Source organism: Trachinotus anak, unplaced genomic scaffold (assembly GCF_046630095.1).
Source record: "Trachinotus anak isolate AG129_WGS33_773 ecotype Australia unplaced genomic scaffold, CSIRO_AGI_Tana_v1 ptg000001l, whole genome shotgun sequence".
Lineage (NCBI taxonomy): Eukaryota > Metazoa > Chordata > Actinopteri > Carangiformes > Carangidae > Trachinotus > Trachinotus anak.
In genome coordinates, this window is record NW_027273852.1 from 5,631,389 (window position 1) to 5,650,467 (window position 19,079).

A 19,079-nucleotide genomic window follows, 5' to 3' on the forward strand; every position below is an offset into this window, starting at 1 on the left:
ATGGGAATTGTGAACTCGGACATGGACCACACTGATGGTTACAGGTTTATTTCTATTTTCCGAGCTATTAAATTGGAATTAATAGCAATGGCACCATGTAACTGAAACAAATGAACAAATGCTCTCCTTGTGTAAGCAACGTCACCGCGCTGATAGTTAGCAGTCATTTTTAATGTGGGCCGTGTGTGTGCTCCATTGGAAGAAAGCAGACGGCATCTTCCAAACCCCACCCAGCAGAAGAGCGACTGATGTTGGTTCAGAAAAGACCACAGTGGCCTGGGAGGACCCAGACAGCTGGCTGCCTGCACCTCACTTTTTCCAACATCCCAGCAGTCCCAAAGAAACACACATGCACACACTTCAAAAGTACAAACAACGAGGCATAAATATGGTTGCAATTCTAGGAATATACATGCATGAAAACAGACAAGAATCAAATAGATCACACACACAGTAATATTTCACCCATTGGTGTTGCTCCCTTTACAACAAACAACGGCAAAATGGTAGCCATAATGGTCATAATGATACTCCATTAAAGGACCAATTAGGTAATTTGGTTTTCAAAGTTTTTAAATTAAAACTCATAATTAATTTATAGAATGAATTATGAGAACTGGGGGAGATGCACACCACAGACATAAGAAGGGATATTTAGAATCTGATTCGGCACGGGAAGCGTTTGAGTTTAAGATTGAATTCTCTGCTGTATCCTCAAATGTGATAATGCAGCATGTCGGACGATGTATCGAGGTATACGTTCAGTGATGTTATGGAGGCTCTCTGTCTTAAAAGACTTGCCTCTTAAATGCTTTCTCTTCTTATTTGTGTCAACTAAAACTGGTGCTGTGGGGACATTTTTTACACTTGTATAGTTCCCTGTCTTCTTGAAGAACAGCGGGAGAGAGGACAAACAGGACACCTCATTCAGCTCACTTTGCCACAGGCTTACATGTGTCCGTTACTATGAGTGTGAATGACACTGGCTGCTGTACCTCAGTCTAGATACACAAACTTGTACAGTAAACCTGTGAAGGATTAGGGAAGGCTTTTGACTTTAACTGTTTTGTCTATAAAAGTGTGAACCAGGTCATATCCACTATTGGTTTCCTTGGAAAATGAACCAAATAATCAACTGTTTAAATATTTAATATGTTTCAGCTTCACATAACATTAATCAGTTGTACAATAGTAAATCATATACACCATATAACACTGACAAATCTATTGGGACATTATGGTGCCTACATCTGTCTCATTTTTGTTTCTGCCTTGCTCTGCTTCACTTGATGCTTAGATCCTCAAACAAATTAAACAAGAGCAATCAGAGAAGCAGTGTTTCTACAATTTAGCACTGGATACTTCTCCCTCCGCATCACGACACTCAAAAGTGATTAGTCTCATTACTCATTTATTGCCCAGGGAGAAGAAAAGTTAGACCGATACTACTGTATATGTTACTTTAGAGAGAAAGAAAGGGATTAATAGATTCTGAGGAGAGATTTGTGGTATATTTGTATAATCTGTTTTCTTTTTTTTTTTTCATTTCTCTATGTCTCCTGACCTGTTCCTCACCCCAATTACTTGCCTGATTTCTTTGTCCCGCTGCCTCCTGGTGTGTATATCCTGTTGGCATAAGGCACATTCACTCTTTTTCTAGGAGTGCAGAGTCTCTTGGTGCTGTTATTTGAGAGTTCCCTTGCAAGGAGGACTGAGGAAAAGGTGTCTAAAATTGAGCATATTAAATGACCTCTTTTGACACCCCTAGAAGGTCCAACAGTGATTGTAGTTTTTATGATTTTTTTTCTTTATTCTCCCATTCTCCCACAAAAAAAACAAGTAAATAATCTTACAATTTAGATTGTCTATACTTAATGCTATGGACACACTTCCAGTATGTCACTACTCAAAAAAATATTTATGATCAGTACCCAGCTCTGTACAAAAATGTATTTGCATAATCCTTTATACATGGTAAACATGCCTGTCCTTTTACCCTTTTAGTGGCTCCTTCATACAACAAAAATACACTGCAGCTGCCTTTGAAAATATATCCATTTATCATTCTTCTGGATGTTGATGTCCTCCGATTATAGAGGATAATTTGATTTGTGAATCTCATTTCTGTGGTTTTGCAACATAAACTGGATCATCAGAGACACAAACTGCATCAGAGTTAAACCTGTCCTAAGTAAAAGATCATTTTATGAGTCATAATATTCCACTGTTTCTTCCAGGCTGAAAAATACCTGTCATCAATGCACTAATAACACAAAATCAAACCTGATGTTTGATAGTTACGGATTCACTGGCTGGTTTTAGTCCCTGAGACAACTCCTATTTCCTTTATCATAGACCGTGGATCTCACTGGGCTTTGGCATGATGGTGAATTGTATTTCACAGATGAGAGGTCTCCGACAGCGCAGAATCAGTGGAATAGCTGAATTATGTACAGCAACAGACTTGCTCTGCATGGAATTAAAGGTATATTCATATTGCTGCTTGCCCACAAAGTCCACAGTGATCAATGCCTACTGTCAGGATTGTATATTCACAGATGTTGCTGACTTAATTTCACTATATCTGAATAATCTGAGACTCTGAGACCCTATTTTGAATTTATACATTTAGTCAAATAATAATCCCATCACAGACTTTAAAATGGCTCACAGCTTCTGGCTAAATTTGGGCCCCTCACAGCGGAAAAAGCAAGCAAACAGCACATCCAACAAGAAGACTACTGTAATAGTGGCTCACATTATGACACAGCAAGCCATGCAGTCTCTGGAGTGTTGCATTTAAAGGTAACTGAATAACACCAGACATGCTCAGAATATGGCTGAGCTGAAGCAGTGGTTCCAAATTTCTCCTGAACGTTGTACAGGTCTGATGAGCAGCTACCGGAAGTATTCGTTTGAGGTTATTGCTGCCAAAAGAGGTTTGAGCAGTCATTAAATCCAAAGGTTCACTTAGTGTTTCCACCAGTGCTGTGAATGTTTAATGGGTGTGCTCAACAAAGACCCAAAGATTGTAAAAGTTTGTGTGTTATTGGCTTAAACTCATTGTGTTTGTCCGTACTCATAACTTAGATGGAGATCAACTCACATTTTATCACCAGTTAATGTAGAAAACCAGGTCAATCCAAAGGGGTCACATCATTTTTCTTGCCCCTGTACAAAGACTAAGCTTTAGTTAACTCAGCGCTGGTGTCATCACAGCATGACTGCAGATCCACTGTCACCTGATTCACCCATTCAGCGCTCCCTGCTGACAAACTTTTTATCTAGCGCTGGTAATTTTTCTGACACCATGACCAGGTTAAGGGGTGAATCATGAGGTGCGTCATGTGTGAAATCCAGCTTCTTTGTCAAACACTATTTGATCGGATTAAGAATAGTTCATGTGAATAACAGCAGGACGGCCCGCTGAGGTCTTTGGTTATGTTTTTTTTTTTTTTTAACTTCCAATTCATCAGGAGGGAACTGTAAAGGGCAGTGTTGATAACCAAAGGGATTGCCATTTATGTACTACCTGTTGGTTGTATGGATGTTTACTGTAAGGTTTTCTGACTGTTCATATTATCAATAATCTTACAACAGAAAGACTATAAATTGACAAGCTTTTAAAGTAATGATTTGTCAAATCGAGCCTTTTGAAATAAGAAAATCTTAAGCAGTTTCATTAATGAGAAAATGTGCTCGTTGGATCCCCTTCCCATTGAGGTTAAAAAGTTAAGCAATGCAAGTTTCTTTATGAGTGACTGATTTCAAGACCTTTTAAATGATGATGAAAATTCAGACAGACAATGGTGCAAAGCCCCAGGAACCATTTTGTTCCTGAATAGCTGTCTGTTGAGCTTTCATTTTGATCAGATGCAGAGTGACGTTAGTCTGATGAAACTATGAAACAAGCGCAGACACTGAGTGAATGACTGGCTGACTGACTGATTGGCAGACTCACTGACGAGTTGACTGGGCATTACAAATACAGGTGAATTAGTAAGATACCATACCATGTCTCCCTAGGGCTTATGACAATTTAACAAATTGCTAATGTCGACAACAAAGCAAACAAAATAAACAATAAGCAATAAATCTTGCTTTGGAGAACTGTTAGGATGAAGACTGTGTATAAGGATCATGTTTTAGACACATTTTTCAGTTGCAGAAGTAATCAAAAGTAATTCTGACCAATCACATTTTTCTATTTCTATTACAGATGTTTGGCAATGTAATGGCTTTGTGCTGTATGTGTATAACAGTGACCCAAAGTGTCTTTTTGGTTTTATTGTACGCACCCCCTGTCCTATATGTGACATTTCTTCTAATCCTGTGGTCCTTTCTCTTCAGGGATACCCGGTTCAGCGTAATTGGACTAGTAGACAACATATTGTGTGCAGACTAAAAATAGCAGTGTGTTTTTTAAAAATACACAGTCAAGGGGGCCGTGTTTGTGTGAACATGGTGCTACGGGTGCCAGTGAGGAGACGATAGGAAGTGCAGTTTGAAAACACTGCACAACAGCTAATAGTCCTTTAAGGCAGTATTTTACAACTCTGGCATATTATCACAGCAGCATAGAGCTGAACAATTAATTGAAATATTATGGCAATATGGCCAAGTGCAATATCCAAATCACAGGAGCTGCAATTTTTGATAAAGATAAAATGTGTCACAACATACCATTATATTGGTTTTTGTGGTGCTACAGAGATGCCACGAACTAAGAATCATACTCTTAAGATGTCATCATCATCGTTATTTTTATATTTTTTCAGTCAAAATGAAATGCAAAAATGACCCATATTGCAATCAATGGCAGCAGTAATTTCCCCGAGTCCTGATGATTGCTAGTTGAACAGTACAATTACCTACACGTTACATAATGCAAAGAATTCTACCTAGAATTCAAATTAAGTGTGTTGGTGAGTGGTGTTGGTCTGCGCTGTTGTAAAAGTTGACCCTGTGTTTTGTTTTTTGTTTTTTTTTTTCCTGGAGCCTTCAGCAAACAACCGTACGTATGGAGTGGTTTGATTGAAATGATAATGATATGATACATTACTATGTTCATGTTGCTTGTATAATGCTATTGCAATCGAGTAACTAGGGAAAAATAATCTTCATAATAACCACACTCTCAGTTACTGCAAAAGCATAAGATTGGAGCGTTCACTTTTAATTAGATAAGGGACTGAGAAATTTACTCTGTTGCAGTTGAAATAAAAGAAAAAAGTAAAAGTGCGTATATGGTTGTTTCTGTGTGTATTTGAATATGGAGTATGTGTTTCCAGGAAGCGTTGTTTGAGTTTGTGGGCTTGTCAAACTTGTGACAGGGTGCACTGGGCACGATAAAGGTGTGGCCATTGGTGGAAATAATGGCACTTTAGTTTGGGCCAAGTGTTGTTAACAAGACCTCACAAAAATCTGTTCACTGAAACCTTGATATTCAGAACGGTGAAAGCCACCCAGTATTCTTTGATTTCGTTGATCAACCTATCAATGAGATGCAAATGCAAAGATGAATTTAATCAGCTAATGTTGTAATCTGTAAAAGAAAACACTGGTATGGATTTCCTAAACCTTTTAAGATGGCTTTTGATGCAGCTTTGTGGAGTTTTTTCTTCATAAAATAAATAAAATATAAGATTTCACCTTCATATCTTTTGCATCTTACACTGTCAGCACGAACTCATGAACCGAGGTGGTGAGGCTTTGTAGAATCACACATCCAGCTTGTCAAGGAAAATTTATTCCAGAATGTGTTTGGAGTGGGACTGCGACAGATTGTTGAGAAGAAATACAGATTCTGCATATTCTCCTGGAGGAGTAGACCAGCTTTTTACTCTCTCAGAGATAATTGGTCTTTCATTTAGGAATTCTCTTAGATGTGCTTTGTGCAAAAGCTGAGGCTTTCTTCATGGAGGTGCAGGAATACAATGTCCCAGGTTTTGTTCTGAAAGCTGCTCAGCCATTCAGTTCATGTGCACTCAACACCAAAAATATGAACACCGGTCTTGTTCTGTGTCTAGCACATTCAGGGGCTTTAGATTTGAATTTATGTCGCCCCTTTCCTGTTTTGTTGTACTCATGAATGGAATATCACAGCACAGCAGTTGTCTGGAGAGGATCCAGTATGGGAGTGAGGATGGCATCTCCACCTATTGAGAGCTACGACATCCTTCTGTATTTATTGTACATTGAACCTTGAACCATCTTGTGAATCATTAATTTCATATCTGAGGCCATGGTAGAAACACATCTTTTTTTTTTTAATTATGAAGAAGGTGAAGGAGTTCAGGTAGTTCCTATGCACTGAGCTCCTATACACCACCACTTGTGTGCAATGGCTGCAATAATGAGAGACTGTTTGTTGTGTCTGTTGCGTCCATGGCCACAAGATTTGTATAATGGCTTGAAGAATTTAAGTTTTTTTTCCAGAAGTGAATGTCTTTGGGGTGAATATTCAATTTTTCAGGAGGGGATTGGGGTTTAAAATAAATAAGAAAATATCTATAGTTAGTTAAGGATACACCCTACCTCAACTGACATCAAGATGCAGTTTTTCCTTTGACCGGGGGGGTTCTCGTGTTGCCCTGAAACCACATGACCACAGGCCCAACCCACCTTTGAAGAAGCCCCATAGGCAGTTATGTATGTGTTCACACATGATTGGCTGGTTTGTATTTTTTTGTTTAATACCTGTCCTATTTGAATGCTACCTGTGATATGTTTTATGATGACCCTGATGAAGGCCACAAGCTGAAATTCGTCCATCAAATAAAGTTCTTCTCTTTGCTACAAGTGTTGCTGAACTTGGGGGTTTCTTGTCTGATGATCTGAATCATTGACATTTCGGGGACAGCCCTAGATCTTTGTATTGATCCTGCTCATCCACAGAGAGTTTGGTCGTTGGTTTGTCAGTTTGGATGGTTTTGGCACCTGGTAAGGATCGTTTTCTAAGGTGTTAGAAAAGTTGAGTGGAGCTTCAGGGGGGTCCCTAACCCTGCTGGAGGGACTTCATGTCTCATCCAAGAGTGTAGGATCTTATCCATAACAGTCAGAACTAGGTGAGGAAGCTGTAAAATAACTTCTTCTCTGCTCACCTTGTTATTATTATGATATATGTATAGCTAAAGGATATTAGTGTCAGGGATATGGACAGGTGAATAACCTGTGACTATTTATCCTGGTCCAACAATGAGGAAAGGTCATCTGAATTGTTTATGGAAATTGATTGATTATTGGAAATTTTTGCCGCTGTAGTGTTTTGACATTACTGATTCATGTTGTCTGTTGCCAGTTCAGTGTCGTTCACATTAATATGAATTCACTGCCCTCTTGCTGCAATACCCACAGTGGCCCACAGTGTCTGCATGTATCAGTATGTTCAGACTGTGGCTGTCGGACTAAAGCCACTTAGTGTGTGTCACTGTGTCTTGTGCGTGACTTTGTATCTGATAAAAGGAGCTGTATCGTTGTGTTTACCCTTTTGTGAGGCCTTCCGTTGTGTTAGTGTGTGTGTGTGTGTGTGTGTGTGTGTGTGTGTGTGTGTGTGTGTGTGTGTGTGTGTGTGTGTGAGAGAGAGAGAGAGAGAGGGAGAAAGAGGAGGAGAAGAGAAGCGGCGATACGTCTGAGTCTTTGTGGCTGCTGTCAAATGAGCACTGAACATGTGACATTAAATGAAGCACACACACACACACACACACACACACACACACACACACACACACACACACACACAAGCTCTTCCTTTCTTGGTTTTACTTTATCTCTTTCTCTGCTGTGAACTCAGCTATTCCCAGCTGGGTGATAGAACAGGGCTTCCTTTAGATCCACAATCGATTGGAAACCGATATCAGTCATATTCTCCCACCTCAGCCATTTCTTACTACTTTATCACCTCTGCCTCTACCCCTTGTTTTCCATCTGTCCGTAAGATATACTGATGGAGTGTGTGTTTGTGTGTGTGTGTGTGTGTGTGTGTGTGTGTGTGTGTGTGTGTGTGTGTGTGTGTGTGTGTGTGTGTATGTGTGCGTGTGTGTGTGTGTGTGTGTGTGTGTTAACTGAGGTGCCACCTGCCACAGCACTCCCAATGCACTGGCAGCCAAGTCTAATCTCTCTCTCTCTCTCTCTCTCTCTCTCTCTCTCTCTCTCTCTCTCTCTCTCTCTCTCTCTCTCTCTTCCCCCCCCCCCCCCCCCCCCCCCTCCCCCTCACTACTGTTCTTTCCCCCTATCCTCTCTCACCCTTTCAGGTCTCGGATGTTATCCTTTCCTCTGAGCCACAGACAACTTCCCATCTCGCCAGGTGAGTCTCTCAGTCTCTTCCTCTCACTAGCTCGCCCTCTTTTGTCACCCCCTCCCCTGCTCTTTGTGTCTTTCTCTCTCTCTCTCTTTACTGCATATGGCTTTGGGTGCTGCTGCAAAGATGCTGCGTCACTGTGCCGGTTTCATATAGACACTACTGTAATTTCACTCTAGGACAGAAGTAGCAGAAAAAAGACGGCAGCAGAAAAACAAAAAAAACGGATGTATTTCTCTTTTTGCCCCCCCCCCCCTGTTTTTCTCTCTGTCTGTGCGTTTGTAACTGAATTCATTGATGTGTTTTGTATGTTTTAATGAAGAATTCAAGAGCTCAAACATATGCATTTGTATCTTACATTAGTTTGGAAATTAATGTTGAGTGTATGTGTGTTAGTACGTTAGTGGTGTGTGTGTGTGTGTGTGTGTGTGTGTCGGGTGGGGGGGGGACATGTCTAGACACTCCCAGACAGTCATTCTGTTGGCTTTCACATGGTTCATGTGAAGAGTGGAAAGGCACTAACGGAGACATTATAGATTCACTCTGTTTATCCACATTAATTTCTGGTGCCAGGTCTGGTCACCTCTCTGCCGATTGGAAGTGACAAATCAAAAGGGTGACTTAAAAATTGTCTCTCACCCCACCTAGAGAAAGATGGGCTTTGCCTTGTCATGCCTTTGTAAAAAGCAGTGCACACCGGCTGGGTTGGCTAATAATGGCTATGTGCAGTTTACTGACTTAACCTCAGGCATTTGAATCTGATGGCTGCAATTTGCACCTGAAATTGTGCTCCTTTTCTTTGAAGGCAGTACCAACACATCAACATCATCAAACATGAATCATCTGAATCAGCTGAATAAACTTCTTCATGGATACTAGTTGCTTGATATTAAAGTTTCAGTCTGTTATCTGCTTCGGTTATCTCTTGATATATGACAGTCATAATAATCAAATAATTCATTTATTAAAATTTGAAACAAGCCATTTGTAAAAACTGCATCAGGCAATATATTTTATAATAGTACTGAATCAGAAGCCTCCCTGTAATGCGAAAGGGCTGCCGGTAAAGCCCATCCCACAAAACTATGCATCTTTCTTTCAACCTTTTATGTTTTTTGGCTTGCTGGTCCTTATGGTTGAGTGGCTATGGATGTCATCAAATGCCCCCATATAAAACCACTGGCCTCTGCTTCCAGGTCATAAGCTCTCACAAGCTAATTGCTTTCTATCTGCCCAGCACAAAATGGAGGGGAGACAAATGCTAATGACAAAGAGATAAAAACAGTTCTCACAGGAGTTGGCCAAACCAGAGCTGAAATGCTCATTGGTCGGTGTCTGCTGGGTCAGGCAGTACAAATGTTTGCTGATGCATTAGCGCTTGATTTAATTAGATTTTGATATAGTATACTGTGTGTTGAAAACAATGCTTTTATAGCTATTAAAGCTACAGCATGTAACTTTATTTTTTTTCATATATTTTTAATTCAGATATGCTCCAAAACATATCTTAATGTGGAGAGGTGCTCTCAAAGGCTTCTGTGACCCAGACTCGAGCAGCCTGGCAGCAGTGCAGAGATATTCCCTAAAGTTTTTTTGAGTGAGTCTCGCCCTTCTAACCAATTAGAGAAGGCCGAAGTCTGGGTCGGGAGCTCACAACCGTCAGTCAACAAGTGAACGTGCTTCTGGTCTACTACTCCTCTAGCACCGAGGCTTCAGGCTGGTATTAGCTGCTAGAAGATGTCACTGTGGCTGACTATGGGGAGAGCAAGCTCCTGATTCCTGCGTTAGTTGAGACAGCGCATGTGACCAGGATGTAGGTGAAGGGCTGGGCGGAGTGGAACTGAGTGGAGAGAGAGTGGAGAGAGAGTGGAGAGAGAGTGGAGAGAGAGAGAGGGAGGAGTGGGAGGAGCACAGTGGTTTGCTCGTGAGTCTCATGTCAGTGCTAACTCCAGAATTTTCATATTGTAGCTGTAAATTTAGTTTGTTAGTTTGCTTGAAATTTCTGTGAGATGAAAGTAATGTTTTTTATGTTTCATATTTTTTATATGAACAGATTTTGCACCGTTATTTGAAAGTGATGCTAGCAGGTGCGATTATAATCAAGAATCCACTTTGCAACATTTCACAGAAATGTCAGCTTGTATAAAACAGTAAGCAGCCCCCCCTCAGCATGGGAGCTAACACAAGCTAGCTGCTCTCTTATGGCTGGATGTCAAAGTATGAAGATGATGGTATATGGATATAGGCTGTCTGAGTTGTTTTTTTTTCTTGCACTTTACTCTGTCATCTTTGATCATGTGAGTTTCTGTGAGACAAAAAATTGAAAGACAAAAAATGATTCAGTTGATAATAGTTACAATGTCACCTCAACAAGACTTGATTATATCACTGTTCTATTATCAAATACTTTAAAATGAAACTGCTCACGTGGTGCTGTGTGTCCTGAAACTGAAATTATATCCTATTTAATGTTCCTATATTCCAAAGGCATCTGGGTGCAGTGATTTTGAAAAAGGATTAATTTAATTGCAAATATTGGAATTCACTCAACTGTTGTGATTTTTTTTTTACCTTTTTAAAAATGAAGGTGTCCTAAACCAGTGGTTTCAATAATATCAGTCTGCAAAAAAAAAAAGGGTAACAATGTGTGTGGTAATTACTTTGAACTTGACTCTGAGTGCAGCATCTTTGTTCATCACTTCCTGTCACACTCACAACAAAGAGACAGTGAACTGAGGGATGTCATCACTACACAAGTCATCACTCTGTCATCACCATGTTAGCTTCTCAGTCAGCGTGGGCTATGTTCCTGTTACTGCTGCAATATGCAACTCACAAGGATTTAGAGAAAACAAATAAACATCGAGCGTTTCCTCAGAGGAAACTAATGTCTTTTTATAATACACCAACATCTGACTTGAATAACTTTGGTTGTGAAGCCCCACACCATCCCCCACACACCCACACTGGCCACTCTACAACAAAACAGTTGATAAAAAAACTGCCCTCTGTGCAAAAAAGGTTTGGAGCCTCTGCTCTAAGCAGCTTCCTCATCATTGACAGCACATCAATGAGTGCTTCCTTACATTTAATTTACTTTTTAGGCTGACTACAAGTGACAGTATTCACTGGTATTCAAGTTTTTCATACAGCTGTCGCTCAAATATTTATAACTCAACAATCAATATTGATCATTCAGCTCCTGTATGTGCTTTGGTTCTCCTCACTCCCACAGGTCTTTTGCACTTGCTCCCTCCCTTTTTGACACATACTCAGGCCTTCAGTAGGGCCTCGCAGGGCGCTTTTTGTCAGTTTTTAACGTGTACATTCAAACACAATGAAAGTACCTGATGTGAAAACAGGCAAGCCTTCCCTCCATCTCTCTCCCCTGCTGTCTTTCTGAAGGAAAACATTAGTGGCATTTCCCAGCAGGTCTGTTTGACCTTCTCCTGTTTGTTTGGCCTCTTCGCTCTACTTTCCTCCTCTCTCCTCCAGAAAGGCAGGCGATCCTGACCTGGGCACATTCTTCTCACAATCCAAGGGGTCCGATATTAATTATTACACCTCTTACAAATTACAAGCCACTACCAACAGAGAGAGGACAATTCACTTTATGCAAAACTACACTTTCCTAGAATTTGTCCCGTTAGTATAAATAGATTGAACTTTTTTTAAATGCATGTTTTCATTTAAGACTTGCCTCACCACTAAAAATAGCAGCCTCTGTTTTTTTCCTAAAGCACTTAAAATGACCTGTGTGAATGTTCAGTGGTCTGCAGACATACACATAATGACTATAGCATGATTTTACGCCACTGCAGAAAGTCACATGGAGGAGGTCTGGTCGGATGGTTTGTATTACAAAGGATGTGACTTGAAGACCACAGTTTGTGCTCTGCCTCTTACTAGTCAATATTAGATTCTTTTAACCATGAAGATGGGATCCTTCCCAATCTGGCAGTAGCCTTAGAGCCACATGGATTTTGTGTGTACATTTTTCTGCATTGTTTAAATCACTTGGCACTGTCTGTTACCTGTAATTTCATGACACCGTGGTATGCATCATGAAACCATCAGGCGACGTGTTGCATCATTCAGCAGTGCTGCCTGAGAGATGTAAGCAGTATGCAGTGAGAAATGCTATCAACAAGTACTGAATTATTAAAAAAAAAATGTATCATTTCAAACCTTATGTAACAATCTTTTAATATTCCTATGAGGACTTACAGCATAGCTTTACGTCCTTTTATATATTTTCATATGAGTATTCCTACAGTAATACGGGAAACTTAAGGAATAGTGATTATGATATATTTTGTTGTATAAGGCCATACTTAGGTTTCAACCCATATGACTCTCATCCACTATGTGGTTTGAATGTTAGATTAAAAACATCCTTACATCGTTCGATGGCAGTTTCTATAGACAGAAAGAGAGGGAGAGCTAGAAAGTTCATATTGTCAGCCACTGCAGCAGTGATGTAATGGCCCAGACCCCCCTACTCCCCCCACCCACCCCACCCCCTCTCATTCTTTCATTTTCTTCTTTTTCTTTCTTTCTCTCTCTTTCCCTCTGCTTGACCACCTCTGCTCTCTTTGTGCCCTGTTTGATTTTTTATCTCACTCAGCTGCCATTCAGTGTCGTTTACTCTCTTTGTCTTTCTCTCTATGTCTTTTGTCGGCGCTCATTGATCTGATAATCATCTGATTATTCTGCAGATATGTATCTTTATCTTGATCAAGAGCTTGATAGGTATGACCATCAGAAACCCGGCTCTCAAAATAGGGTACAATTGAGGGTAAATAATAGGGTGCAACATGTATTTTATTTTCAAAAGCCAGAAAGCAACATTTCATACCTTAGAGTCATAGTGAGGCTTTTTCTGTCCTTGGGTTTATGCTGACAGATTCTTGTAAGGATGTGAGTTTTGGTGAGTTTCTTCAGATATTAGCTCAAACTGGTCAGTAGTTACAAATCTGCCCCAGTCTTTGTCATCCAACTCTGACCTTGTGGTTGACAGCTGTGATAAACATCCTTAAGTACACTGAAATGAATGGGCTGAAAACAACTTAAAACCTGCACCAATTTTGTCCTGGAAGAGTCTAAGAATAAAATGGAAAATGCTTTAATCAGATGAACATTCTGCACACAGTGGCCTTGATCAGATAGAATTTACTAAAACTTAATGACACTGTATTTTAATGTTAATTTGATGTACTCTCTTGCCGAGAGAGACCATGAGTATCACTCCAGCAAATGGTTAGCTTAGTTTATCTTAGCTTAGCTTATTTTAGCTCAGCAGGAAGACTAGAAGCAGAGGGAAACAGCTAGTCTGAATCTGTCCAAAGGTATCGATCTAACTCTTAGCAAGAAAGCAAATCATCGTATTTCTCTCCTGTATCTTAAAGCTTTTCCAAGAACACATGTATATATTCTGAAAACTTGTAAAAACTTTTATACATAAAAATGTTTAAATGTAGAGATGCTGTATAAAAACAGAAAAGATCAGTGGTAATCCTGATCTTGGTTTGATTGGATACACTACAGTCAAACTCTCAGTATGTTCAGTCTTTACATACATGCTTCATGGACGGGAGTTAATGGGAACTTTTTTACTTCCATTTTCTTTTCCTCTTAATAATCTTATTCCTTTCATGTGTCTTTAGGACTGAGAAATAAACCACAGTGCAATTGACAATTTAAAACATGCATGGATTGGAAAATGTACAGATTTTTGTCACCAATGGATGGAAACGATTGAAATGTCTCATGTTGAATTGCATTGTCCAAGTTTGATGGACTAAATGAATGAAACCAAAGCTGAATGGTACTTTACTAAGCCTGAGTGTGATTTGCCTTATGATAAAGACACAGCAGTTCATCCATACAATCATTAGTTACACAGGATTTTAGCCAGAAGCCATAAAGTGTAACACTGGAGGAGTGTGTTCTGTCATCCCTTAATACATTTCAGATAAAAATGCCAACTGGTGTGAATGAGGTGACAGATAGTTGTGAAAGCAGGATCCCAAAACATTGTTGTGTCCAGCGCTATGCAAAAAGTAACACAAACATCAGGAAGGAACTATTCTCTCTGAACTCTATTGTATTTGCATCATATCACATCACATTGCACATACAACTCACTTAAGAAATTTCACTTGCACATGTTCATGCATATGTTCCCATGAAAACGTTTTCTCCAGTTTATCTTTTGGTGTCTTGTCATGTCGATACATGCTAAAAAGCTGGTGGCAGTGTTTGGCTTTAGGTGTCTTCTTTCTTCAATTCAGTTCTTCACGCACACACACAGACGCACATGGTAGCTCACAGCACCCAGTAATTCTTATGGGGAGCAGGTTAATGAGGAGAGGGATGATAAATGAAGAGACTAATAGAGAAGAATAATCACTTTGTCCTGCTTAAACTCTGAGAACATTACATTGAATCACCCAGATTTTTCATTTTAGATATCAGTTACATATAATTTTGCTTTTTGGACATGGGGAGGATCAGTTTGAAATACACGGGTGAATTACTGTATGTTGAACCTAGCTGAAGCTCCTCTTATGCAGTAATTACTTGTGGGTAAATCTCATGTCCTTGCTCTCAGGTTGCTCTCAGGTTAGATGTCATTTGATGCCATTAGTTTTTTTCATCTTCAAAGCACCTTAAGGTTCTCACTGGTTGAGAAAATTATTCAGCCTTTGGGCTTTTGTATCTTATCCAAAAATATGGGTATTGTCATCTACCATTAAAAACAATATAGTTTACACTCTAGTCCATAGCCACAGTGCATTCTGAGGGAGACATAGTGCAGCGTCATACAGGCAGAGGTAAAGGCCTTAGCTTGCAGAACACTCATTAATAATTAAAGCTTTACATAACCATATGATTCAGATTCAAACCTTCTAGGAAACCATTTAACTGTATTGCTGAATAATCCAAAGCTCCTAACTTGTTCTTCCTGAAAGGACCTGAGGAATGAGCGCATATATTTTAAGTCCCCACATAGATTCAGTCACATTGCAAATACATGAGTTTTCTGCATTTTCAAAGCAGTAAAAAGCTCTGTCACCTGCAACACACAAACATGCAGTCACACACACACACACACACACACACACGCCCCTTACAGACTGCATTAAATATGGCTTGGCAGGTGGCTGCTGGATGTGCAGTCCCAGGAGACAGAACAAAGCACTTTCATCGTGTGTGTGTGTGCGTGCGTGTGCGTGCGTGCGTGCGTGTGTGTGTGTGTGATTGTGCTGCATGCTTGTGTGTTTCAAGAAAGGTACAGGTAAAGAAATGAGCAGGAGGAGAGCATAGATTGCAATGATGTTTCAAGAGGAATCTCTCATGCACTCTCTAGCACGTGTGTTTGTCTCTGGTAGGTGTTTGTCGTTTGTGTGTTCCCCTTGGGTTAGGGTTATCCTCATACCGTATTTTCTGCTTTAGTTGTCAAAATATCACGCCTTCTGTAACACCACTGACGGGGGTGTCCTAGAAAAAAAGGAACCTCTGCAGATTGCAGTGCAGAGAACTACTGACATGGAAGAGACAAGTTAAGACTCTATGGTAGCAACATAATACACATATCAGAGTCACTTACCCCGAGGTTTGTGTTCACACCTGCTAGAGGAATAAAACAGTCTAAAATCTAATGAAATTAACACAAACTATGGAACACATTACATTTCACCAAAATTGTAAAGGATTATTTGACAATACCATGAATGGAAACACAAGTTTGACACATTTTGGTTTGTAAGTTTGAAATGAGCACAGGTTATGAGAGTTGATGTGTCTGTGTCTGCTGAATGTGTAACCATGTCCTTAAGAAATTAATAAGGTGATAATATCGTAGTGTTGTGTTTTCATCTTGTTGTACTGCATAAACATGGTACATACAGTTAAAGGTTAGAAAAAGTGGTCAGTGGGATGGTGATATTTTTGTAAAATTATGTACACATGATGTATTCTTTAAAGTAATTCCTGCACAAGTTAAGTGAAAGTTATGGAGTTAGTCATAAAATACCATTTGATCAAATATGTATTTATTTCTTATGTTTGTTTGGTTTGGTTACAGACTTAGAATATTTAAATAATTTAAATATTCATACTGATATTGATATGTAATCAGTCTTCAAATGAGGTCAGCAGAGGTATGAAAGAGAACGCCTCTCTGTTAGAAAGAAGCGTAGCTCAACATCAGTTTTTTTTTCTGATCGCGAGGTAGGTAAATTTGTTTAGCAGTGTTATTTTCAATGTGATAAAAGGTAGAATTATTTATGTGGTGTAGAAAACGGTTATTGTAAATGAGAGATTTCACATCCCTTCACTAGAAAATTGTTTATTTTCAGTATGGGAAACATCAAAAATGATGGCAGTATGCTTGGCCTGAAGGAAAATACCTTCTATAGGCTTTAATTTAACACAGATTGTAGCTGAGTGATAAACAGCTATTGTATAACAGTGGGTTATGGTTTTCTGTCTGTTGCTGTGGGATAAGAAAGTGAAGGCAGTTTCTCATAATATGGAGGGAAGAATAGAAATGACTGTGTGAATGAGTCATTCTAGTGAAAGTTGCATTACTACCGAAACTCCTGCTGTACAAGAGCACACGATGCAGGAGTTTACCGAGGGTGAAAAGTTGATGATTTCAGTGTTAAAATAGAAGAGGTTTACCTTATCCAGAGAGTTTTCCCATTGCAACATTTAACATTTCTGTCAAAGGTTTTACTGCTTTGTGTAATAAAACTGCCGACAGCTTTATTAGCAGCTGTGACAGCATGTATATGATATATTTCTCTAGAACTTGAAATTAAGAATTCAAAGCCCTATCCTCTTACCACGGACAGCAGGAGTAAGATTTTGCCCACTTTGAACGTGTCGTCTCAGAGCTGAACCCCTTTCAGCTGGACCCAAATTGGCTGTTTTTGGTGATGACTTCACTCACGGCTCTCCCAGCAAGATGACTATCAGTGACACACAGCGGTTGCCTAGCAACTAGAGTCAGTTCGTGGGTTTCTCAGATGATCTGGTGACCTCACTCTAGGGTTGATGAAGCGGAGTTGAGGCTGATGATAATTCCTGCAAGCAGGCAGAAGTTGGTAGATGGTGCAGCCTCTGCTGGTTTCTTCATTGTGGTTGTGGTCGGATAGGCTCTGCCACACTCACTTACCCAGACGGGACTTGTTGAACAGTCTTGGAAGTAATTTGATGGTGAAATGTCCAAAATACTATGAGAGTGAGACTTACTGAAGTACGAAAAATTAAAAAACAACTTAAGATTAAAAATGCACGTGGCTTGATGGAGATATGTTTTTGCTAAATAAACCTACTGTTCCTCATAGTTTTGACATCTATTGAATTGAAGTGAAAACTGACAGGATATCTCTGTAATCATTAAGAAAACAGAAACAACAGTAAAGTTGATCTGTTTTCTTTTTTGATGATTGACCACCTGGAAACTTCTCATACAGTAGGTCATGGGCAGCTACAGATCTACTCCAGATGATTGGTGTAAAAGTGGAAAGGACAACCCTGGTGGTCTAAACGCATGGTATAATTTAGAGCTATGATGCACTGTGAAGGCCATAATAACATACTGGACAAATTGGTGAGTGTGGCTGCCAGGGACTGGCCATGGCTCCAGAGCTTCACCAGGCCTGCTTCTGTTTTCTGTCTGCTGTCTGCGTCACCGCAGTTCAAATTTGGATCTACTAAAGGCATCCACCAAAAAATGTTTCAAACTCATTATGAGTCATTTCGCTTCAAAGCATTTCATTTGAATTTTTATTGGAAACTCTTGATCATACACAATTGAAGTTACATGGATTGAGCATGTAGGGCAGAGTGATACATCTTACAATGAGCTTTAAGATTTTTTTAAAGCACTTTTTGGCTATACACTGATCACAAGGTGATTCATTTTTATTTCTTTTTCATTCTGCATATGCTTATAGTCCTATAAAAATGATTTGAGAAAAGACAGTGGTTACAGCACCATCGAGAGCCGCAAGATATCATAACAAGATGCAGAGATTTGCCTTTTGCCTGAAGTGAGTTGTCTCTTGGTGTAATGTGTTGTTGAAAAATCAACCTGCATATTTATGTAGAAAACAAACAGGCTTTTCCAAGGTCTTTGTCTGAAATATGACTCACTTGTGACCCTCGACTACTGTTAAGTTGAAGCAAACATTGTTGGTTTCAAAGCTGCGAGGTTTTGGCTGTATTAGCTAAAGGCTGGCATAATTTCAGCCCCTCTGCTCCTTCTGTTCTCTGTAAGGTTCGATACCAGAAGGGACTGAGTTAAGATAGTTCTTAATAATGTTCTTGATAATGGAGAAACCCACTCTCATATTTTTTTCCCAGTACAGCTATTCATTCAGCAATTGTTAAAAATGGACATAAGAAGAAAAGAGTCATTGGAAGTGGCCTTTGTTGTCTTCAAAGAAATATTTTGTTACATTTATGTGGGGCTGTTCTTTAAAAAAATTGACTGCCACCATGTGAAACCTGCTGTTATATTTTTCTCACTTCTTACCTTCAGAACTCCCACTTGCCGTTTTATTCAGTGGGACGTTAGAACATAAGTCAGTTTTTGTTCTGTGTAAAAGACAATGCTCGTGGTGCTGCTAACTCACTTAGCTTTGATCCTTTGGAAAAGACCCAATCAGCTTTTAAACTCTGCTTATAAAGATGTATTATATGTGATTAAGTATTAACATTATTACTGAGTTAGTCTACTGTCCACTTGACTTGGCAGTGGTGGAAG

The 19,079-nt window shown here is 39.6% G+C and overlaps 1 protein-coding gene across 8 annotated transcripts in view; it reads left to right on the forward strand.

Annotated features, from left to right (window-relative positions):
* The window catches only part of map2 (microtubule-associated protein 2), a 93,998-nt gene that overhangs the window by 19,157 nt on the left and 55,762 nt on the right, over positions 1–19,079 (forward strand). For all 8 annotated transcript variants that reach the window (XM_071457760.1, XM_071458001.1, XM_071458084.1 and 5 more), the window contains exon 2: positions 8,253–8,305. The gene's annotated coding sequence lies outside the window, so the exon portion shown is untranslated. The remainder of the gene's footprint in view (positions 1–8,252; positions 8,306–19,079) is intronic.